Below are 24,632 nucleotides of genomic sequence, written 5' to 3'. Positions count from 1 at the left end.
TTGATATCATGTTCAGGTATGTTTCTTTGAGAGTTAAGTGTCCCCTTTTGTTTTTGAGTAGTTGTATTATACTGAAATGTCAACTTGATATCTCTTTTATCCTGTCACTTGCAGTACCACTATTGCGTTAACTGTTGAGGATGTGCTCAACACAAGCTGCTGCAGAGGACTAAAATATTCAGCACACCTCTACAAATAGAGAGAGTTAAGGACTTGAACTCCTTCCTCTCTCTCCCACATCTCCCCTGGTTTGGCAGTATGCTGTAGTTTCACATGCCTATCTGTTGCTAGGCAACTATAAAATAAAGGCTCTGAAGTCAGAGCGGAGAAAGGGAGAGACCGATAATTCACAAGTACTGCAATTCACCACTGTTTGTTTGGCGCTGCACATGATCCCATCACAGCTTTCAGTATCCATCTGTGGATCCATTTGGACTTGTGACTCCTGGTCCGCCATCGGGCAACCAATCAAAACCAGCTGGGGGTGGTCCTGCTGGTTCCCAAGGTTACCCGCATGATTGACATTCAGTCTCCTGCAGCGGAACGCGCAGCAATGTATCACTGATGCTCCTGCTTTCCTCCGGAGATTGTGAAGAAATCTGGAAGCAAGGAAGAAAAGATCGGAGGGAGAAGGATGCTTGTGATTTAAAGTCTTACGTTTTCCTGCTTTCCTGATCGGAAAAGATGAAAACGGGAGCCCTGGAAAAAGCTGGGTGAGGAAAAAGGGGAGGACGAAGAAGAGAGATTTGTTGGTGAGAGTTGGTTCTGTCTGCTTTGCTTTTATTGTTGAGCTACTCATGCCAATATTATGATTTACTGGGACCGGCTTTGACTGTTTTTCATTTTCTGCATGCGTGGGAGTGAAAAAAAAGGTTATTTGCTGTGTGGGTGTTGAAAACATTTCTACAGTATCGCTATTGTCACGGCTAAAAGAAAATATATGAGCCAGATAAAATACAACTATTCTCGTAAGAACTACATGTGATTCATATATTAGGGTTTGATGTTAAGGCTTGTCAACTATCTGCATAAGAGGAGGAGGAGTATCAATTACATAATGCTTCATCTCCATCAGGGAGCTTAACATAAATATGCAACACTTGTGTTTCCCTTTTGATTTACGACTGCATGCTCTGCTATGTGTCAAGATTTTATTTATTTATTTTTTATTGTGCATGATATATTAGGACACACTTGTTTATGAGCACCTCCTGTATGTTATACAAAGTCTTCATCAAGACTCCATTGGTATCATCAGATTTGGTAAACTTGCACTATAATGCATTGCACTAATTTCAAGTGCACGTAGCATGCGTGCTAGCAGAGCAGGCTTCCCTAAAACGGCAAGTGACCTCGGGTAAGACGACAGCTGCTTTCTTTGTGCCCTAAGGACTCAGTTTTGCACCATCAGGGGTTTTCTGATTAGCTGCGTCCCCCAGTGGAAGTCCTATTCTTTAACATCTGAGGACACTCTACTTTGGGATCAGGTGTGTTTGTGCTACCAACAGTGCTAGCTGGGAACGTAATTCGTTACTAGGCAAAGTAGCTATTTTCATCACTTTAAAAAATGCTTTATATGAAATAATTAAAACAAATTTAAGCAGTTTCCAAAAGACATTTGAAATGAGTAGAATTTAAAGATAATTCCACATAAACCTAATTATTTATTGCACTTGTGTGTAAACTCGTGGATCTGCTTGGCTGCCGGGACTGCCAATCATGAGATTGGCGCCTGCTGATGACGTCAGGCTACAGTTTTAAAGGTAAACTGTTTTGTGGCTTAGAGAATCCAAATTGTTGTTGATGTAGGGTGACCAGAAGTTTAACTCGGACAGTCCCATTTTGAGCCTTGTGTCCTAAATCGCAGCGGATTTCGCCAGCTCCATTATTTTGTCTCACTTTTACGCAGGTCCCGTCCCGGCGTTCAACTTTTTAAGCCAATTGTTTGGGCCATGTGTATGTCAATCAGATACCAATTTTTACGATAAACCAATTAAATAAGAATTTAACTAATATTTCTTCCTATTTACTTTCACACTCACGTTTGCGTTCTTATTCTCATCCGTTAGCAAGCATGTTTTCGTCATACCGGAACCGTGAGCTACTTCTTGCTTCTTTGTCTAAGAATCATGAGAAATATAGTCCTAGTAGCCTAATACTCACCACTCAGACCCAATGCAAGCTGAGCTTTTCTGGCGGCGTATTTCCAATGTTACAATGCTGGACTGACGTGAGGGAAACAGCACAGCCAGATTCCAATAGCTGCCGTGACCGAGCAAAAAAGGTTGGATAGGGGTGAGTGCATTGTCTTGTCTTGTCAACCAAGACAGCATTTAGCATTAGCTCAAGTAATAAAAGCACCAGTCACCAGATTGACTACATTTGTTATAAATAGTTCCTGGTGAGAATTTTGATTTTCAGCAAAATTATAGTGTCCCAGTTTTTTATTTAGAAAATCTGGTCACCGTAGGACATGTTTAATGGAGAAATATTTCACTTTATATACATAATGTAACAAACTGGTTTATGCATGTTGTTGTTCGTTGTATGTTCTATTTTGCCAAGAGAAGTATTTCCGAGTGTTTGTAGGGGAGGGGGGAGCGTGAGCAGTTGAGAGGAAGACATGCGTTAGCGAGAGACCTGTTGCTCGTACTGATCTTCGTCTTACTGTTGTTGTCTTCTTATTGTTGTTGTCCTCTTTTATTCATGGCTACGGCTTACAGTAGCTGTTTGTGTTATAAAATAAAAAAGGTGAGACAACCAAGTAGCGTCTCATGTTAACTACGATATTTGAAAGATGCAACAATACGTTAAATCTTGCAGCCTGATCATATCTGGTACCGACAGCGGTTAGGAAATGTTATGCCATAAGCGGATTTGACATAACACAGAGTACATCCTCCCTCCTTCTTTTTTCATTTGGAACCATGAACACATACATTTAAAACAATCATAAAAATGTAACTCTGTATTTTATATGGAGACTAATGAACAAGGTGAATGGAAAAAAATGTTCAGTGGGAGTTGTCATAATGGGACGTCCTTGAAGGTGCGCAGGACCCAGATGCGTTCTTGCAGGCCGATCATATCTGTGATCTCACAACACAACAGAGCTCTCCCCAACCAGCAAACTCGAATTGGAAACTAATAAATGAACTGTAACATATTTAACGTACAGTAGCAACAAATTAAATACAGGTAAAATAATTAATTAGATTAATCCTCTAATGGGAAAAAAAAATACCTAACACCGTTAGTTTAAGCGGCATTATTCCCAACACTGGCTAACAAGTCATTTAAAAAAAATCTATTTTTCATAATGCTGCATTAGTTAGAAACATCATCAGGTAGTTCACAGCTTTTCAGACACTCTCAGATTTGTGCATGTTAGCCTCTGTAGAGCTTACGGCCTGCCAGTAGAGGAGGAAACAACACATCCTTACAGATCTGTCTACTGCAGATATCTGCGCCTCTTTTCTGCTTCAGTAAACAGTATGCACAGCAGTGGCATAGAAGAGGGCTAGAGAGATCAAACACTGAGTCATATTTGCGTACACAACATCGCCCATGCCTATGACCTCACCTTCAGGAGGTGTTTTAGCAAAGCAGTTTTTGATGACAAGTGCCAGTTTAAAACATCACAAGTGCAAAAACAAGAAGAAAAAAAGAAAATTAAAAGAAAAACAAGCTGAACGGTATTGTATGAGATGGTCATTGAAATCACAAATCAGGAAATAGACTAAAATATTTAAATAATTAAAAAAAAGAAGAAGAAAACGAAAGAAGACACCACAGCAATCTGATTTGCAGTGAAAAAAGAAAAAATATGGCATGTGTTGGACTATTCGCTACAATGTATTATAGATGATGATGGACTGACCTCATTCAAACAAATACAAAATGCTCTCATTTCCAGTCTTGGCAATGCTAAAACCCGAACCCTCTGTCAGGTTGAACTGTCAGTATTTGTGGAAGACATATTTGTGCTTGTTAGCAGGATACTTGCTCACTCATGGAGGAGTGATGAACACAACAGCGTCATTATCCAGATTGTCACCAAAATGCAATGTGTTCTTCCTTGGCCCACACAAAGTTGTGCATACAATCATCTCGTGCCATTTGTGATACTTATTGATTTGTATCAGTACTACAGTATTTTCCATCAAACAAAATATAAAAAATAACAAAATATATTTAAAGGTTTGCAAAAATTCAACATTTTTGTTTTTTCTGTCAAGATGGGGTCCTGAATGTATAAATTTAAAGGGGTCTGAATACTTTCCGTGCTCACTGTACATGCGTGCACAATTTGGCTGCTGGCGTATGTCTGTTTGTTTTGGAAATATATGAATGTGCATGGGCAATGCTTTCATGCCGACTGAACATAAAATATTGCATTGCCTCACATGCGTTTGTTTGCAGGGGATCAGGGATTGTGCTACTTTGACTGCTAAATGTTATCTTGGTTGACAGTTGAACAACTGTAAACCATGCTATTCACTCACCAGATACGTCAACTTCCATGCTCACCATTCTCCAAGCCTTTTCAGCTTGGTTCCGGTCTGCATCGGAAGCTGGCTGTGTCGTATACCTCTCAGTCCCATAGGCATCAATGATGGTCCCACACTGGTAGTTCACCACGTTGTGTCTGTCTGTTTGTGCTACTGCTACTCATTCTCAACACCGATTGGCTGACTGCAGTGCGATGCTGTTTCGAGTTCACATTTGCAATGGTCGAACAAGCACATTATTTTGCTTTAAACGCATTCCTGTCTGACTGCGCGAACTGCATTGACTATATGGAAATGCACCGCCAGAAACACTCAACTTGCGTTCGGACCGACTGCAGCATTAGTTTGCATGGTGTAACAAAGTTACTGTACTATTATTATTATTATTATTATTATTATTATTATTTTGTTTTTTTTCCTATCTTGATGCAGACAACATACCAAAACATAATAAAATAAATAATAGTAATAATAATAATAAGTTGCAGCATATAGCCTACAGTGTGTGACTGAAAGTAATTTGTCTGTTCATTTGGACTTTTAATTGAGGTGTTTCTTATGTATGTAGTTGGTAGTTATCAGATCAAAGATCAAACCAAAAGTAACTTTTTTCTAAATACCTTGCATTTAAATGCATTTGTGTGTGAGTCTGTGTCTAGTTATTATATGGTTGCATGATTTTTGGTAGAATTATGAAATGGTGAGCAATGAGTAAGGATGTAAAGAGGGAGCAAACACCGAAAGGCAGACACAAATAGTGGCAACTAGAGAGAGAGAGAGAGAGAGAGAGAGAGAGAGGGATATATTAGGGATGCACCGAAATGAAATTTTTTGCCCAAAACCGAAAATGAGAAATGCTTGACTGAAAACCGAAATGGCGAAAAAAAATTATGCCAATAATATTATAAAATATTATGGCGTATTTAGCACAGGCATTTTAACAAAGCACAATATAAATTGAAATCCACATCACAGACATTAGAGACATGTTGGCAAATGGTACATTAAACACGGATGCGTGCGATGCGGAATGGAGCTTTTGTGGAGCGGGACAACATGCGGCACATTTAAAATCAGCACATTCACATACAGTATTCACCAACGTTTACAAAAAAATTTAAAAAAATTGCACCAGCCAATCGGCTTTGGGAACAGACTGCAAAGTCACACCACGGCACCCTGTACAGATCTGTAGTCACCCGGGGATAGTGGTGTTTACTTGTGGTGTTTAAAACTGTTGATAGCAATAGTGCTAACATTAGCTAAAGTATTTAGCACGGCCACCAGAATGCAAGTGAAAAAGTGGAAGCGCTCGAGGGGCTCTCATCAAAGAAAAAAAGGCTTCTGGTGTGCACAATGAAGCTCTATATATATATATATATATATATATATATATATATATATATATATATATAGAGAGAGAGAGAGAGAGAGAGAGAGAGAGAGAGAGAGAGGGATACAAATTAATTTACTTGTCTTTGGTAAGTTGTTTTCGTGAAACACTTTTTCTTCTATTTCTTGCATCTGCCTAAGCAGTTTGTATGTTTCCATAGCGCCACACAGAAAGATTCATCCCACACAGTTTCTCCTCCGTTTTAGCGATTCTTTTTCTCTTTGACTCTCGTCAGTCACGATTTTCCTTTTCTTCAATGTTTTCTATCATGCTCGTTGGAGTGTCCAACATTGTACTGTCTTAGTGGTTTATAGAGTTCATGGTCATGGTAAATGTTCAAATGTAAGATTATTGCATTAGTTGATATTTGATTGTGAATATGCAGATATGTTCTGTTCGACAACTCTAATCACACACTGTCCACCCACACACAGGATTCCTGTGGACATGCACACACACAGATAGCGATCTACAGGAGCGGGCACCCTCTGACTGGCTCTTCAGACCTTTAAAGTTGTTGATGATTTTCACACAGTGTGATGTCCTCTTTGATTCTATGAAGTGTTGATAATGCCCACAGGATGCTTTCTAACAGAGCAGCTGTCTTGTTGCAAATTTTCAACTTTTATTTGGCAAAATTAAAGCTACTGAACACAGAAAATCCAATTTTGAATTGCTACTGCCACCTGTTGACAAACAAAGAAAATAAAGTAAAGATATTTTAGACCAAATTGTTACAGAGCGCAGCTTTAAAGGGATAGAGTGTGACATTTTTTCATTTTTCAGTGTTTATTAATTTTTAAAAGCCACTATTATTTTCATCCATCCATTTTCTTAACCGCTTGTCCTCACAAGGGTCGTGGGGAGCGCTGGAGCCTATCCCAGCTGGCTTCGGGCAGTAGGCAGGGTACACACCCTAAATTGGTTGCCAGCCAATCGCAGGGCACACAGAGACAAACTATACACACTCACAATCACACCTATGGACAATTTTGAGAGTTCAATTAGCCTGCCATGCATGTCTTAGGAATTTCTTAGGAATGTGGGAGGAAACTGGAGCACCCGGAGAAAACCCACGCAAGCACGGGGAGAATATGCAAACTCCACCCAGTAAGGCCGAAGCCCGGACTCGATCTCATGCCCTCAGCACTGGGAGGCGGACGTGCTAACCAGTCAGCCACTGTGCCGCCCTATTATTTTCAATAATATGCAAAAAAAAAAAAAGAGTATAACATCAGCGTACATTTTTTATACAATTGTAGGTCTAGTAATCGCTAGTGTAACAAATATTGGCCGTCACCCTCAATTTTTAAATTTTATTAGCCTTTTTAAACATTCCACCTGGGGAATGTGTGTGCGTGTCTTAAACCAGTTTTTTTTTTTTTTTTCAGTTCAAAAAGGACTCTTTGAATTTCCCTCCAGCAAGGGACTCAATGTGTTTTTTACAACACACAGGAAACACATACATGAAAGCCGGTCTAGCAGGCAAACTGGCGATAAGACTGCTTAGCCAGGTGTTGTTGGAAACAATCGGTTATCCTCAAGAATCCTCCCGCTCCTAATTAATCTGAAGTCTACATAATTCGGGACATACATGGACTGTATGTCACTGACATCAAGTGACTCCTGTTGTTTATCTTTGTACACAACCTGTATGTCTATCTCAAATGAACGATGTGTGTAATTTCTGTAGCCACCTAAGTTTAGCTAATTAGTAAGCTTAGCGGATTCAATAACTTTATGATCGCGGTAATGTTTGAAATGTGTTCAGAATGATGAATGAAGCATCTGGCTTGTTAATTCTGAAAAAAAAAGATCAAATACTATCCCAAAAGCTTGGTCTCAGTCGACCAAGTCTGCTTCATGCGCACGGAAGGGGCGGGACTACTGCCCGGCTCCCTGGGACACAGTTTAAAAGCCAGCGCGCGAAGGAACCTCGCTCTCTTCCACTCCTCTCTTCCCCTCTTCCTCTTCACCCTACGTCTGGCCCAAAGAACTTCTCCTGATCATCACCAGAAACGTGGTCGCCGAACACGCTGAGGGCGACCACTGTCTTTGAGCCCCGGACTTGAGCCACAACGCGCGCCCCAAAGCACGCATCCAGCAAGGACTCTGCGCGTCCCCAAAACGCGTGTGTCTGTTCCTGACGACCGCGCAAGCACATCACCACCAACCGGGACTTGTGCCAGCCAAGGACCTGCCGCGGCCTCCACGCCGTGCGTGCACCTCGCCACCAACCGGAGACCTGCAGCGGCCCCTCAGTCGTGCGCCTATTACCATCAGGCAAAGAGACTCCAGTGCAGCATTCCGGCTGCGCGTGCGCCGACCGCCCAGATCGCCTCCAACTGAGTTTTCTTCAACTGAGGATCGATGCTCGAGAGTCCCTCTCTCTTCCGTGCATCTGAAGCAGTCCGTGAGTTGCGCTGTCATTGCAATCTGACCATATACTACTGGTGCAACACTTTTATTCAAACATAAAAGGATTGACCGGTCAAAATGCTTCCATCTCTATTCTCTATCTACTTTTTTTCATTCCCTTTTTATCTTTGATTCGCATCATTTTTATTGCGTTCCATTAATAGGTTAGGCTGTGACTGATATATGTGTGTTTACTTAATACATTTGTTGTCTAGAGATTCAATTTCTGCAGAATCATTTGTGTTTACTGAGTGGATTAGTAATTCTCTTATTAAAGCAAATAACTCAATGATTAACTAAAGTAGCAACTTCAGATTATGAATACTTGATAATAGGATTTTTATTGTTTGTTTTGCTCCTATAAACAAGCAAAGTCAACGTGGTGCCCCAGAGGTTGTTGACGAAATTACAACTCCCCTCAGTACCGTCTAAATTTCTCATAAGCCATTACGGCAACCCAAATAATCGCTACACTAGTTATATTACATATTTAACGCTGCACCTTAAAGCTACTATATCACAGTATTTTTTTAGCCCTTCCACATTTAACTATAGGCATATAATGATTAAATCTTACCTTTGACACCATGGCAATGTAATTTTTTATGAAATATTAGCTATTTTGCTGGCTATTTTTCTAACGCGGAAGTAAAACGCCCGGTTCAGTAAAACCCCGCCTCTCCCCGTGTGGTTGACGCACCCCTCTCCTCCAAGTCGGCTGCTGCGCGCACCGCCCACAAAACTCTAGAGCGCTGCATTCGAGCACTTTGAGTGACCACGCAACACCGGCTAACCCTTGCAGTTCAACCGTGTCTTCTTTAAATGTGGAAATTGAATGGATGTTCAATTCTTCAATAAACATTTAAAACAAAACGGCGCATTGCCGCAACAAATTGGAGTGGAGGAAGAGGGGAGAGGAAAAGTGGGACATGACCTCGAAACCTTTTACTTACAGGGTGAGCATGCTAACCATTACTACACCATTCATTCAGTTGGGTTTAATAGTGCAAATATTTTACTTGTAGTTTGCACAAGTGTCAGTCACCACACGTCAAAACCTTTCTGGAAATTCAAGACTGCCCATTGTTATTGCACTTTGACATTGCAAATATGAAGCATAAATAATTGCTTTGAATTAATTTGGACAGAATGTTCACTGAGAAAGGCTACTTTTATCACTATCTTGCAAGCATGGAGGTCTCAGAGAAAGTGGGTGTGTGTTTAGGCGGTGTGGGGGTGGGTCTGCACATGATGACGTCATATATCATAGACTGAGCACCCGTTCATTTTCTCAGGTTGGGAGGGGCTGGTGCCTGGAGAGCAGAATGAATGACCTAGAATTTCTCATTGAGTGGCGAATGGAGGAAAACACCAGTTCTGCGATGTTTTGGGTGAGGAATTAGCATTTTGAGTTTTCATGTTTCATGTTTAAAGGAAGCTGACATGTTTGTTTTGCCGCCATCTTGCTACCATGGATATCCGGAGAAGAACATAGCGAACATAATTATTGGTGGTAGGCTTGTGGTCTTTCTGAGGCACTGTAGACCATGTGCTTCATAAGGCACATGTTTCGAACTTGCATTCTATTAGTTCACCACTAGATGCCACTAAATTCTAGACACGTTCACGTTAAGATTCAGTAAAAACAATGACCAGAAAGCATTTAAGTAATTATTGTTTGCTGTTGAAAATAATTTATTTTAGAAATCAAGTATGATTTTTATGAAGTCAGTGAATATACAGTATAGTGAATAGCTGTGTGCGCTAATTCCACAAGTAATATTTTATATGAATTCTCCTGGTTTGTACTGGACAGTTGAGACATTTTATCTAGTTTAACCATTGTTTTAACTTGCAGAGACTGTTTCATTTGTATAAATTAGTGTGGACGGTATAGCAATAGGCATAATTACTTCCTGACAGTGAAAGTATTTACAACAAATGATTCATGAGAAAACAGTGTTGATAAAAGCTACTTACGGGACAAAATCTTTTCCTTATTTTAAACAGCTCTAAATGTAACTTCGCTCACAGTTATGACAGCCACAGCTACTACGCATACTGTACTTTTCATGTATGAACACATTAACAATTCACTTTGATGATGATAATACAAGCCTTCTTACTGCATCTCTCCTTCTCACTCGTCTCTGTGCTAATTAGTTTCCATGGTAACAGAATGTTGCTGAGCTGATTGTATGGACTTCCCACTCAGCCTGCACAGCTTTGAAACTCATGCATAACGCTACACAAATAAGTGTTTAAACACACACACACACACACACACACGCACACACACACACACACACACACACACACACACACATTCATTTTGCTACACAGTGCCACATTGCTTTTTTCACCAGTTTGTCGCTTCATTCTGTTCTCTGGCTTCTGCATGTATCGTTTATATAAATATCGATATGTTATTTTTGTAAATCCTTCAAACTGGTTACAAGACAGCGAAACTCCAGAAATGCGCACACTACACAAAAACTCACTCACCAGCCCACTCAGAGCAGTGCAGAGACAAAGACAGAAACAGAAATACCAAAGTAGGTTAGAGCAAAGCATTCTGGGAACACAGGATACCCCCTGGGCCTCTGCAAGACACACACTTCTTTCTTCTTTACATCGCTTCAAGATTTCACTCTTTCTTTCACCTTCCTCCCCTACATTTCTCCTACATTGCACAATTTTCTGATTTTATCACTTTCTTGTGTGATGTAACGCAAGCGTGCTTGGAGAGAAAATGAGAAAATCAAGTCATTCCTCTTCCAGATTCTGCATATGTCCTCCTAAGTCATGATCTGATGCTCAACTGCTTCTTGATGGCATGCGTTTTTCCTTCTCCCGCATAAAGATGCTCTTACGAGTGCATGCTCATGCTGTTCCACTTTGTGGAACTATGCGGCCTCAGTATCTACCTACAGTTTTTTTGTGATTAAATAAAAACAAAAAACTAAAGTGTTGGACCAGATTTCCACCACTTTTCTCAGAACAATACACGCAGTGATTTGCGAAACATTAAACACACTTGTATACATAACACACAGCTATGCTACAGCTATGTCATGATGCCACTTTCTTGCAATTGCAAAGCACTGACATATCACCACCCATGATCCAGTTGAGCACACACATTAGGTGTGCAAACGATTGCTTTATTGTAGACAAACCAATCAGGTTTGAGCATTCCAAAAATGCAGCAGGTGAGTTCACCTGCTTTCAACCAAAAGGGAAGGAGTCAGAGGAAAACAAGCGAGGGTGGGATGGGGAATCTGTGGAGGACAAGCAGGAGGTTGAGGTCGAAGAAGGCCTGAAATACCCGCCAGAACCACGAGTTTATGGTACCAAAGTGTCTTATCGGGGGCTCCATCCTCTCCCCTGTTGAGTTGGTGGATTAACACCACAGATAAACCCCAAACCAGATGGCCTGGTTGGACCCAGGTCATCACATTCCAGCGTTCTTGAAAGTTACGTGTGACCACAGCGCCTTCAAGTGGGGACGATCGGAACTGCCCTCACTTGGAACACCTATGACCCACAAAGCAATCTTACACATATCATCTAAAAAAAATGCTGCTCTCAGTGTCCCATCGCAGCGAGAGCTGGCTCAACGGCCGATCTCCCTCGGGACGCAGACACGCAGCGAATCTCGGCCTCGGGATCGGGTTTTGGCCAGCTAATACGCGGATCTTCCCGCGCGCCGAGAGGACAACTCCGGCTGAAGTCCCAACCGCACCTGAGTCGAGCTGTGTCGCCCTCGTCCGACTGCGGAACAATTTTTCATAATTTTTTATTTTTGCCTTGTTTTTTGGAGCAGTTTTTTTTCATAACCAATTTGACATATTGCTGGTGCAACTTCCATTTCAAACATCTAACAGATTTGGCAAGTCAAACCTTTTCTTTCTACCTTGTTAAATTGTTCTTTTCTTATTGATATTAGTTTCCCTTTTATTTTATACTTTTTTTTCCCACCGTATGATAGTTAGGTAGACAGTATTGTGATTCTGTTTGTGTAACCGTAGTGAATAAATGCATGTTTTTTAAAATCTGGTTCAATCTCAATCGTGCTTGTGTCCGAGTAGATTAGTAATTGTGATTTAGTAATACAAAGAACCACAAACTTTAAATGTGGCGACTTCAGATTATGAATAAATAAACGAGAATTTGGATTTTAGTCGTTGTGTTTCTCCAAACTGAAAGTAAATAGAACGTGGTGCCCCTATAGGCGATTGGGGAAATTACGACTTCCTCAAGCGCTGATCAAATTACTAATTCATCCAAAAGACAACATCAATTATCGCTACAATATCACCATTTTGGTATTAGATTGCATAATACTTTCTCTTTTGGTACTGTCACAACCTCATAAATGGAGAGGACCACCATTGAGAATTTCACTACTCCAGGCGAGGACTCCTCACGTGTCAGTTACCCTTCCTCCTCCCCCTCCTTCCTTCTCTCCCTCCCTCCTCTTAGTGCCCTGCTCTCTTCGCCCCCTCCTCTCTTCCTGTCCCTTCTTCTCTACAGCTATAGGGGGCTAGCTGGTGATGGGCTGTATACATTGTGTTCTCTTGTGCTACCTCTCACCAGCCCAGTAATGCAGGGAGGCCATTCATTTGTGTATAAGTATGTTTTTATGTATATTTCTGTTTTATTGTGTGTGTGTGTGCGTGTGCGCGTGCACACGCACGTGCTAGGTCTCTTCTCTGTGTGACCGTCCCAGAAAGGCAGACCTCAGGGACTTACGTTCCATTATAATTCCTTTATTAATTCACCCATCACTGCCACGATGCAATGATGGATTGGATGAAGAGAGCAGGAGTGAGACAGATGACCAAGAGACGGAAGTGGACAGGTTTTGAAACTACTCGGCTTGGAAGCATTTCAGTATTGCAATTATTGAATAATTTCCCGCAGCACACCTTATGATCTCTCACGACACACTAATGTGCAATGGCGCACTGGTTGACAATCACTGCAATAGTTGAAATGCTGAGGAGTAAATTTAGAAGGTCACTTTATTAAAATTGATATTCTTATTAATATACTATTTATATTTATATTGATTGTCACTGTTATGGCCCTGGGCCTTTAAAGGGTTTGGGTCCGTTGGCTGTGGCGGTCGCTCCTCTTTGTTCGTTTTCCACACAGGTGCACCTAGTTGCCTAATCAGCCTGCAGCCAGGGTATAAAAGCTTGCGTGGCTGTGTGTGTGTGTGTGTGTGTGTGTGTGTGTGTGTGTGTGTGTGTGTGTGTGTGTGTGCGTGCGTGTGCGTGTGCGTGTGCGTGTGTGCGCGCGTGCGTGCGTGCGCGTGTGTGTGTGCGCGTGTGCGCGTGTGCGCGCGTGCGTGCGTGCGTGCGTGCGTGCGTGCGCCTCTATGCACACCAGCTGCCTCCCATGGGGTTCAGGACATTTTTCGTTTGCACCATTGGTTTAGGTTATCTTTAGTTTGTTTCTTTCTTTACTTTTTGTCTTTTTGTAATAAACCTCTTTATTTGTGAACTTTACCCAGTCTTGTCTCCCGCTACTTTGCTGCGGCTTTGAGCCGGCTGTAACAGTCACACATTTAAAGTGTCAGCCAGGAGCTTTTAAATAAATTACAATTTTGCAGAAAACTTTATTTCACTATTCCAAAAGTGAAAGTCATATATACATTCATTACACACAAATTGAAATATTTCATAATTTTATTGATAATTCTAATTTACAGCTAATGAAATATCACAATTCACCATCTCAAGAAATTTGAATGTTACTTAAGAAACAATCAAAATTACTTTTTAAACTAGAGAGGAATTACTCTTTTGAAATGTGTTTTCCTAAGTGCTTAATGAATCTGTATGAGAAACAAAGTGGAATGTGAAATTTTTGAAATTTGAATGTCATTAGACTAATAACATAATTTTTTAAAACATTTATGGAAAACTGCATCCAGTTGCCTCAATTCAATCTTTGCCTATTAGCATGACGCAGATGAGTGAAAGTCTTCAGAAGCATAAAGAACTTACACAATTTTTAGCAAGTAATATATTCACTCTCCTTTAACAAGACAATGATGCGCAAGCAATGTCACCGATGGTGAAGTGGTGCACTTGCCTGACTTCAAACAACTACTGTATTGTGTGTACTGTATATACTGCACTGTCTCTACCTTTATGCTTACTTTAGCTAGCCTTGCACTATGACTTGCGTCATGATTCTGGATTGCATTAGTGGGAAGTTTGGTCCACTTATCCAAAAGATAAAGTTGGATAAGAAGTTCTGATTTATGATTAGTGCTAGTTCATCTAGATTCTAGAAAGTATTTGATAGGGATCGAGGTAGGTTAGTTGTAGAATAAAACACATGTAACTGGGCCTGACATTTTATGGCTGCCCTCACTTTTCTAGGACTTCAGTCATAAAAACAAATGGTCTCACAATGTGTGTTCTTCTTTTTCCACAGGACAACTATATGACTTCAGCAGGAAGAATCTGCAAAAAGGACTGCTGCAAATAAGAAACTCAATGAGAGCCCAAGTTGTATTCAACATGTTTACAAGAGCTTGGTACCCATAAGCCCTTGCCAGGGTCCAGTGGGTGGAGTTATCCGGAGGAAGGGATGAATCTGACCAACCACAGGCCGTCACCTGGAGATATAGGCTCCAAACATCACTGATCTCCAGGGTGACAAGTACCACAACTACAACACCTGCACCAGAACCTCATTGGTCAACAGTAAAGGTAGATTCTGTATGACAGGGGATTCTGTTATTTCACATTCTGATTTGTTTCAATCAGCACCATTTTAGTTCACACCTGGAGATGAGAGGGAAAATATAATGAGGAGAGGGATGGTTGGACAAATTGAAGGAAGGAAGAGTTCCCTTTCTGTACACTGTAAATGAAGATAGGATAACAATTCTTGGTGTAGTTGAAAACATTATAAATTGTAGTAAAGGCAATGTCTTATGGTTGTCCAAAGACAGAAGGCACAGTTTGTCTATTGACTAAAATGTACCCAAAGTCCAAAGCCCTGCCGATCTTTGTACTACTTGAAGGCGATTTATCCACAGTAGCTACAACAGTTAAAATAGTTTCAGATGACCTGATTAATTATTCAATGTTTTTTTTAGTATATATATATATATATATATATATATATATATATATATATATATATATATATATATATATATAAACTTGTACATGTACACTGTAAGATTTGTATGAAAATCTACTTCATGCTTACAACTGTGGTCCACCGTATTTAACAAACAGGTTGCAATCTGTTTCATGTTTAAATAGTATTGAAATCAAATTTGAAGGCTTAGTGTTCCATTAATATAACATTCTTCCATGTTTAAAATGTAAACCCTAATTCTAATTAAGAAATTTTTGTTGAATATTTCCATCAAAAATTGAGCTTTAAAAATCGATTCAGCTGCATATTGAATCGATACGAGAATTGTGCACTGTAATATCGCGGATCGATTTTTTTCAACACCCCTAATATATATTTATTAGAGTTGTCAATTTTTTTTATTAGATTAATCACAACTTAGAATTTTTATTAATCACGATTAATCGCTTAATAAAAAGGTTTTTTTTTTATCCAAAAAAATTTCCCACCAAATTTGAAGAGCACTGGTTATGTGTTAATTCTTTTGACATTTAATGTTATGAGGACGTCTTCAACATTTTTGGATCCTCTGGACACGCTCATTCTCCTATTTTTCTAATCAGTTAATTACTTGCATAATTTAAAATGGAAAAAAAATGACCCCAATATTTTGAGATGAACAAATATTCTAAATGTGATACACAAACATTTATTAAATGCTTTACTTTAATGCATGTAATTATCATGCACTGCCATGCTAAAGGATAATATATGGTAAAAATTCATAGTGCGATTAATCTGCTTTAATTCATGATTAATGCAAGAATTTTTTTGTGATTAATTAATCAGTTAACGCTTTAACTTTGACGGCACTAATTATATATATATATATATTTTTATTTTTTCATATATAGGGAAGCATCATACCATAAAAACTACAGTACATTACTCCCTTTTACTATCTGAAGTTTTTCCTGATCGATAGGTCTGGTGAGTTTGATGCACTTTGTAAGACACCAACTCAACTTATGTAACGGGCTGCCGGAAATGTATCATGCCCATCGGTAATCTAGCGCAAAGTGCAGTTTAACTGTGTACTTGGGTGGAGGTTTCTTCCTTTTGGTATTTTTGCAGATGGGCACAGTTAGAAAGGGGTGTTTGTGTCGTGGGAGTGAACACAGCTGACAAGCTTCCCACCAATGGAAGCGGCTCCTCTCATTTATTTTAAATTGAGCGCAGGAGAAAGCAGTCGTTGACATGGCGAAAGCAGAAATGTACTCTCTGAGTGCGCATTCACAGTCGATACCATTCTGACATGTCAAGAAAGCTGAAACATACTCAACGTAAGCCTAAATTCAAAATAACATCTACCAAATAAAGTAATACATTGACAGTAATGCAAATAGCCTTAGTACTAGTGCTGCAACTGATTACAAAAGTCACGGTTTGGATCGGATCACGGATTTGAGTCACGGATCGGATTGTTTTTTGGATGAGCAAAAAAAGAAAAAGAAAAGATAAATAGTACTTTACATTCATGTATTTTGTAAAGCGCTTTTTCCCATTAAATTATTATTATCATTATTTTTAAATCAAAATGTCTAGTATAGCCATTTAGGATTTAGGAACATAAGTGCAATATGAGGCAGAAACATTCTTCTTTTTACATGGTTCATGTGTAAAATAAGGTATTAATGGCTTAAAGTTGTTTTCCTATCATCTCAACAGCTAAATTTGACATGTTGGGTGGAATGTTTTTCTTTTTTAATGGGCAAAAGTGTTTTATAAAATAAATAAGACAAAGTTCTATTTGTCTTTTCTTTTCTTTTTTTAACAATGAAAAAACCACAACGTGCAATTTAAGGCACATTCCATTCCTTTGAACATGGAGAGTGAATTAAAAAAGTAGCCTTGGTCCAGAATATTGAAAAAGAATTAAAGTAAACCATACCAGCTGTCAAACTTACTTACCAGCCGGCAGCCGCTTGCTTTGCTCCGTTTCTCCCCACAGCCAACATTTTCAAACCCCTTTCAAACCTTCAGCCTCAGTGTTCTTATAAAACTTGTGTGGGCCGAAGTAAGTTGAAAGGAGAGAGAAAAAGACTATACTGTAATAGCAAGAAACTCACGCTTGAGGAGGTCACATGATGCACACTCGTTGGTCATGCTAACAGGTAGCCGCTAGCCACTTATGTCGGAGACTTCTGTTGTATTGCACAATGACGGCGTAATTAACTCTTTGACTGCCAAAAACGTTTAGTAAAATCCTACGGAGGAGCGCCAAAGACGTTAAAAGACGTTCACGAAGTTTTTTTTGTTTTTTGTTGGGAAACGGGTGGAGGAAAGCCTTGGCCAGCTGTGCTGAAAGTATCAAGCAGATCTAGTTAGTATAATGCCTATTTTTGGCCCCTAGATGGCAACGATGACTCTCTTTGGACAAGATTGGGTAGGCGTCAGTAGAAGACGTGAGGCGGAGCTAGAGTGTTGAGGGGACAATGGCTGAGAAAGCCATAATGGCGACCGGTTGCAAGCAGCTCACGCTTGAGCATTTTTTTCAAAGACGAAAAGCATCGACCAATGCTAAAGAGCACATTTATGACGACGATGATGATGATGGTGTTTCCGAGGTTGACGCCGAAGTTGGAAGCGTTGACGCGGCGGCTATGATCACGTCATAAAGCCTCACCGGCTAGCGATGCTAACGCCGGAAAACGCGGAGCACAACCGAGCACTTCTGCTCAGGTGGACGTTCAATCGGACGACGAAGAGTGCCCCGAGTCCAATGCATATTCATCGGAGGAGTGGGTACAGTCTGATCACGGAGAAGACACTAGTTATGGACTACGATGCCACCATGAATGGAGCAGATAAGATGGATCAACCACCCGGTATAGGAACTGAAGGACAATGAGGAAGCCAGACGTAACACCACCGTACAGTCACCGTATCATGATCCTGAGAGTAGACTTGATGGCAACATGGCCAAACACACACTGCAGTATATACTTGCTATTCTCCGGAAAAAAAGGCCGGCAAGAAAGTGTATCGTCTGTACGCGAAGGAGCCATCGCAGTGAAACTAATCTGTTGTGCAAATCCTGCTGCGTCCACTTGCACGCAGGGGAGTGTTACAAAAAGAAAAACTGTATTTGAAACATCCACACAATTGTAAATAGTACCGCGGTTGCACACAATTGTAAATAGTTTGCCAAATTGTTTTGTCAAATTGTTACACTGTTGAATGCAAATAAACGTATTTTGCTATCAAAAAACACTTTTTAATTGTTGGTGGTAGTGTTTTACAGAAGTAAAGCACTGTTTAGGTGTTTGTGGCATCATTCATGGAAAAAAAAGGTGTCAAATTCACTAGAGTGCATGAAATAATATCGTTTCACAAAAAGCTTGATTTCTCCGTTTTTTGTTTCAAAACAGAGCATTTGGGTGAAACTAACCATTTTCTATTGTTGATTACTGAAAAACGGAATAAGGTAGAAACAAACTTTTTTTTCTGATGAAAGATGAGAGTTCAATCTTTCATTTGGTAGTATGTGTGTTTCCATAGTACAAACACAAAATTTTCTGTGGACCTTGAAAGATCAGTCAAAATGCTTAAATCGGCTGGCAGTGACAGCATCCCTTTTTTGAAAACGTCTGGCAGTCAAAGAGTTAATTAGCGGTTTCTTAGCGTCCTAAATTAGCGTTCAGGATAGCGTTGTGTCGATGTTGGTCGCATTTATAATGTGAACTGCGATAGAGTCTAAACGTCTAAAAGGGAAGTGAAGCTAGCCATCACGCCAGGAAGAGGGCGAAACTTTAAAGTTAAAGTGTATGGCTATTTGCATTGCTGTCAATGTATTACTGTATTTGGTAAACTTAATTTTGAAGTTAGGCTTAGCATGTTACGTTGAGTATGTTTCAGCTTTCTTGACATGTCAGAATGGTATCGAGTGAATGCGCATTTTTTTTTCTTCCCCCATCAACCATTCCACGGATCGGGCGCGAGCCGAATCGTCGGGCGCGAGCCGAATCGTCGGGCGCGAGCCGAACCGACCACGGATCAATGATAATCCATTGCACCAGTACTTAGTACAATTTTACTTTGAAATTGTTGTGGCGTGATGGCTAGTGAAGGAATTTATGATTACTATTTTAAGTGTAATCTTTGCGTGTTCAAAATCATTGTATCCGAGATCTGATGAACAAGTTTTCTTGCAAGAATTTATTTAGAGGCCTCTAAAGACACAGTCAGGACATCACATCTGAATCCAAGTGATGATCCCAAGTGTGTGACAATTTACAGAACATCGACACATTTATACAAAAAGATAAAAGGTTCCTCCTCCCGGCTCTTGATTGAACAAAGGACTGACATGTCATCTCCTAGATTGAACAAAGGTGTAAGGTTGATGGTAAACAGACATCTTTATACAGTTCCCCTTCTTGATTGGGGGAACAGATGCAATATTGATCTGACCCCAAACCTTCAGTCCCTAAGAGACTCTGACACATCATGCACATTGCCCCTCCAACAGCATTTGAGGGTACGAAGATCAAATAAAGTTCACAAAATCACCATCCCACTGTATTCTTTTAAACACTCATGATTATATCACATTGATATGCCTATAAGTAAATTCAAAAACAGTAAAACATCAAATTGAAAATGTTAAATGTCTTCACTAGCTTGACTTCCCTTTTAGACGTTACTTCATCACAGTTGATTGACATTGTAGATGCAACCAACATCAACACAATGCTTTCCCAAACACGTATTCAATCGCTAATTTAGGACACTTAGAAACTGCTATTTACGTCGTCATTGTATGATACGGCAGAAGTCTCCGCCATAAGTGGCTAGCGGCTACCTGTTAGCATTACATGACAACGAGTGTCAACAAGTTTCATAGCTGGTACCTGGCTTAGTCCTTTTTCAATATTCTTGACCAAAGCTACTTTTTAATTCACTCTCCATATTTAAAGGAAGGGAATGTGCCTTCAATTGCACGTACCCTTTTTACGATATCGTGAGTTCTTTGTTCAGCTTAGAGGTTACTATAAATTGATGAAACACACACACAGAAAGCAATCAGGTTTTGATTTTGTGCACGTTTATTTTCTAACCTATGTGGGAAAATCTACTTTGAACTTAAAAGAAGCAAATCTCTAACTACTGTGATAGGCAATAAAACAAGAACTAAAATGATAAAATAATCAAAGAAAAACAAAAACAGGAAAGGAGAAACAGTCTTGAAAGAGGTGATGGATTTCCTAATCAAACCAACATGAGACCCACATTTAACCTAAATGTTTAACGCAATTGGAGGCACCAATTTGTACAATCTGGTTAATGTTAATAAGTTTGCAAAGTTGCACTTACAAATGGTCTGGTGTTGGTCCGAGACGCGGAAAGCCTGGATTGGAGGGTCGCGAAGCCGTTGTTTGAAGAAAAAGATGAAGAGAGAGAGAGAAAGAGTCCAGCTGGGCAAAATATTAGATTATAGGAATAAAGGATTATAGGAATACAACTTTAAACCATTAATACCTTGTTATTTTACACATGAACCATGTAAAAATAAGAATGTTTCTGCCTCATATTGCACTTAACAGTTGTGTTCATAACTCCTAAACGGCTATGTTAGACTTTTTTTTTTATTGTGTTTTTTTTTTATTTAATGGAAAAAGCGCTTTTGAAAAATAAATGAAGACAAAATACCATTTATCTTTTTTTTCTGCTGATCCGAAAAACGATCCGAACCGAGACTTTTGTGATCCATTGCACTATACTAAAATGACGTAGGCAATTATTTTAAGAAGGCGTCAATATTGAAAAAGAAAATCAGCGAATAGATGAATACGTAGGTGCTAAACCCGAAATACCCATTTCCTCCTGTTCATCGTGGGAAATGAATGTTTAAAAGCATTTTTGAATAATAATAATAAGTAAAAAGTTTTTTTTTATTTGCTTGCGGTAATCAAACGGGCCGGCAGTTGCCCAGCCCTGATCTATGACGTGCTCATTGTAAAATAATTTCACTTGTTTTGCAGTTTACTTTGCCCAACATAAACCATTGTTGATGATATACTGGTGTTGGTTTCCCATTTCTAATAATGTTCTGGTGCGAGCAACACCATGGACATGTCATCTTAGTGTATAGTGGGGGTTTGGCGCTGCATGCAGCTGGTTGAGTGTTAACATTTTAATTATGTAGGTTTATTCTCCCAATGTCCTTCCTCTCTCCTTCCCTCTCACTTTCGTTATCTGCTGTTGCTATGGTACCTGTCCCTAATCATGAACGTTTGCTGAATCAGGAAAAGGAAGACCCTTTCCAAGTAGAAAGATTCAATCTGTATCACTAGGTGGCATCTCAGAGCCATTTACCAAGGAGCATAAAAGTGAATGTTTCTGGTATCCTTATTGTTAAAGTTTCTACCAGTAGCTTTTTTATGGGGGGGAACATCTTCAGCTTCTGCTCTGGGCTGCTCCCTTAAAAATAACTCCTTTTGTGAGTGGAGTTTGCTGTAATGACTTTTTTTTCTCACGAGAAGACCGAAGCTACAGAGAATAGTTCATGGTAGATGAAGCACTCGCAAATGATTCTTTGTGACTGCATCTACAGTCCTTGCTGCTTAATGGCTTACGTACAGGAGGAAAAAAACACGAGTGAGTCACTCCTGGGACCACATTACAAGAACATCTAAATGAGAAAATCCTGTCTTAATCCCATTTTAAGCAAGCAATTTAGAATTACCACAGACCTAAGTACTGTTGGTGAATGCAATCAACGTTGTCAATTGTGCTGGAAAATAACTGTAAACTGCAAACTATCCTCAATCCGCTACCAATACATTTGAAATGGTTGAATGTGACTGATAATGTGGTTCATGACTCTGCCTGGGTTTCAACCATAGCCATATATATATATATATACAGTGGTATTTTGGAGTTTGAACATAATTCGTTCCTGTAAAGTGTTCAAAGTCCGAAAAAAAAATTTCTCATAGGAAATAATGTAAATGCAATTAATCCGTTCTCAAGCCCCAAAAACAGAAAATTCCTATTTTAATTTCTGTTTATGTTTTTTTCCCCCAAAAATACCTCATCTTTTTTGTTGTGGTGTGATGGCATCAGTGGATGAAAAATGCTACGTTGCTTTGATAGTGTATTTTACATTGGGCATATTGTTAGTCTACTATATACATTGAAATGCCCAACCTACACCCGTTATTTCATATAAAATGTAATGATTCGGATTGAATAGCAGTATATATATATATATATATATATATATATATATATATATATATATATATATATATATATATATATATACACAGTGCTGTTGTTCAATCCGAAACCATTACATTTTATATGAAATAACAGGTGTAGGTTTAGCATTTCAATGCATTGTACTTTTTTTTTTTTAAATCAATTGTGTAGTTAAAAGGCTGTACCCCGCCTACTATAAATATATATATATATATATATATATATATATATATATATATATATATATAGGGCAACTAATAATCGGTCAATCTGTAGATCATTAAATTTAATTAATTTGTGAATGGGATAAAAAAATGTTTTAATTTCCATCTCTTTATTGAAAAACAGGACAGTATTTGAAACGAACAGTGCAAAAAATGCACAAACAAAATTTTTTTTCAATTCAGTTAGTGGTTTGGCCTGTAGCATGTCAGAAAATAGCTAAAGATGTTGATCATTGTTTTCCAAAGCAAAAGCAAATATTTTATTTTGATTTAACACAACAATAATCAATCCGCTTTCATTGAGGACTGTAAAAATTGGAGTTGGCTATGTTCCCTCCAACAACGGCGCACAGCGGGGCAAACGTCCTCTTCTATCTGTGCTAGTCTAGTAAAATACTAGAAGAATGCAAACTCCACTCTTGTAGAGAGTTAGTTTGTGCTTTGCGCTTTGCGAAAATCAAGCTCTATTTGTAATTTAATATGCAAATTATATCTTCTCGGTCTGAGAAAGGTGTCTTTACGATACCTAGATCTGTGCTATGAAGCCCTAGAATGTGCAAGAATGCTTTCTCAGTGATAAAATGAGGGGGCTAATGAAAAAAAAGAAGAAGTAAAAAACTTAGCCACACTCACTGGACACTATGTTGTCCACCTGCACAATCTTATGGCATCAACTGGTGCATTAGCCATACTGTATATTAATTACAAAGCTAGTAATGTTCAGTGTTGAATGACAAATTGCATGCACACAGTAATCTCCTATTAAACATTACAGTAAGACAAAGTCATAGTATGTAAGTTAAGCATTGTTTGGTCACGTGGTTATGAACAAACTATGTGGGTGTGAAAAAAAAGTCTGCATGCGTGTCTCTGTTGTAATCTCGTAAGCAGCCAGAAGTTGCTGACGCAAGTGAGAGGGAGAGAAGACATTGAAGTGAGAGGCAGAATGTGTAAGTTGGAGTGCAAGCGGAGAAAGGCATAATTGTATCCTTCTCTCCATCCAGAGTACTAATGTGATATTCAGCATACATTAAACATAGAGTTCTTTGGATGAATATTGAATAGTGAGTTCGGTAAAAGCAAAGCTTGGAATTATGAAGGATTTCAACTGCTAGAAAAGAGGAGATGGAGATCAATTATATCTCCTCGCCTTAGTTATCACTAATATTGGTGCTCATCCTGTATGAGATGCAAAAATAGTCACTCTCTGCCAGTGATTGATAGATAGATGGACGGACGACGGACGGACAGACGGACGGGCGGACAGACAGACAGACAGACAGACACGGGCAACTAGTGGCAACTATCTATTATGTACTGCTCTCCAGTTACCTAGCAACTCTCATTCACAAAATGCCAGCAGTAAGGAGGCAATCAACTCGGTGAAGGGAAGCACTCTGCTCATTGAAAAGCATTGTACTTTAGATTGTTTTAATTTGATTTGTTTTCATATTTTAAAAAATATTTAAATGTCATTTGACTATTATAGCAATCTGCCTGGTCTGTATGCTAGTCACAGGCAAAAGCAATACAATATGCTGTTTGTTTTCACCATGTCAAGGAAGCATTTGCATTGCATTGCATTGTGGAAATATCAGAAATACCAGGATGTTCGGAACTGTCAATAAGAAGGAATAAACAAATATGACCTCCCAGAGGAAATAATACAGTATTAATGTACTAATCTTTTGCCAAGTAAAGCAGAGCTTG

The 24,632-nt window shown here is 39.3% G+C and overlaps 1 protein-coding gene across 3 annotated transcripts in view; it reads left to right on the top strand.

Moving 5' to 3' along the window:
• Window positions 1-396: 396 nt before the first annotated feature.
• lrrc7 (leucine rich repeat containing 7) overlaps window positions 397-24,632 on the top strand; it is a 142,244-nt gene continuing 118,008 nt past the window's right edge. The window contains exons 1-2 of one of the 3 annotated variants that reach the window (XM_077583620.1): window positions 398-752; window positions 14,776-15,053. The gene's annotated coding sequence lies outside the window, so the exon portion shown is untranslated. Of the gene's footprint in view, window positions 753-9,514; window positions 9,714-14,775; window positions 15,054-24,632 lie in introns of those variants that run through there. The other 2 variants (XM_077583621.1, XM_077583622.1) reach the window with 2 other exon arrangements.

This window comes from Vanacampus margaritifer, chromosome 13 (assembly GCF_051991255.1).
Source record: "Vanacampus margaritifer isolate UIUO_Vmar chromosome 13, RoL_Vmar_1.0, whole genome shotgun sequence".
Classification (NCBI taxonomy): domain Eukaryota; kingdom Metazoa; phylum Chordata; class Actinopteri; order Syngnathiformes; family Syngnathidae; genus Vanacampus; species Vanacampus margaritifer.
This window is presented reverse-complemented; position numbering and strand designations above follow the sequence as displayed.